This window comes from Pinus tabuliformis, chromosome 2_2 (genome assembly GCF_031772625.1).
Source record: "Pinus tabuliformis cultivar Carrire ecotype Pingquan chromosome 2_2, CPIR1, whole genome shotgun sequence".
In the NCBI taxonomy this organism is placed as follows: Eukaryota; Viridiplantae; Streptophyta; class Pinopsida; order Pinales; family Pinaceae; genus Pinus; species Pinus tabuliformis.
The window spans coordinates 1,156,394,835-1,156,395,571 of record NC_142300.1 but is presented as its reverse complement, the minus strand read 5'-3'; the positions used below and the strand labels follow the sequence as shown (position 1 = coordinate 1,156,395,571).

Here is a 737-nt window from a genome sequence, read left to right as displayed (position 1 = left end):
TAATACTATTAACCCAATGGAATATAAAATCTATGGTTTTTAGTAATAATACCTTGGGTTAATATCATTCCTTTGGATTTATAATACCTTAGGGTTTTAGTAATAACCTCTTAGGTTTATAATAGCAATCCCTAGAGTTTATTAATCTAAGGGTTCATATTTATATATTCCCTTAGGTTTATAATCCCTTAGGATTTTAGTAATAACTTTTTGGGTTTATAATATCAAGCCCTAGAGTTTATTAATCTAAAAATTCATATTTATATTACATAATTTCAAATTAAATAATAATAAATAACATATAATATTAAATAATAATTATTATGAAGATAATAATTAATATTATATAATATTAAATAATAATAATTATTAATTATAATGATAATAATAATATTTTTAATGTAATATTATTTTTTGGTAGACAGAAATAATAAATACAAATAATAATATATTTATTAATAGTAATACAAATGAAACTTTCCCATATATCAACCACGTACTAGTCCTATAGTTACTGGCTTAAGCCTGAAAATACATAGGTTTTGTCCTAACAGGAGCCCTTCATTTGTATAAAAATCCCTGTTTTATTCATTTCAATTATGAAGCACGTGATCATAATGGATAGTTTCGAATATTCTGATATTCACCAAAGAGAGTCGCTTTGGCCGAGTGGTTAAGGCGTGTGCCTGCTAAGTACATGGGGTTTCCCCGCGAGAGTTCGAATCTCTCAGGCGACG

The 737-nt window shown here is 26.2% G+C and overlaps 1 non-coding gene across 1 annotated transcript; it reads left to right on the top strand.

Annotated features, from left to right (window-relative positions):
• The first annotated feature begins 655 nt into the window (after nucleotides 1–655).
• Nucleotides 656–737, top strand: TRNAS-GCU (transfer RNA serine (anticodon GCU)). The gene has a single exon. It is a non-coding gene; the product is annotated as a tRNA-Ser (tRNA).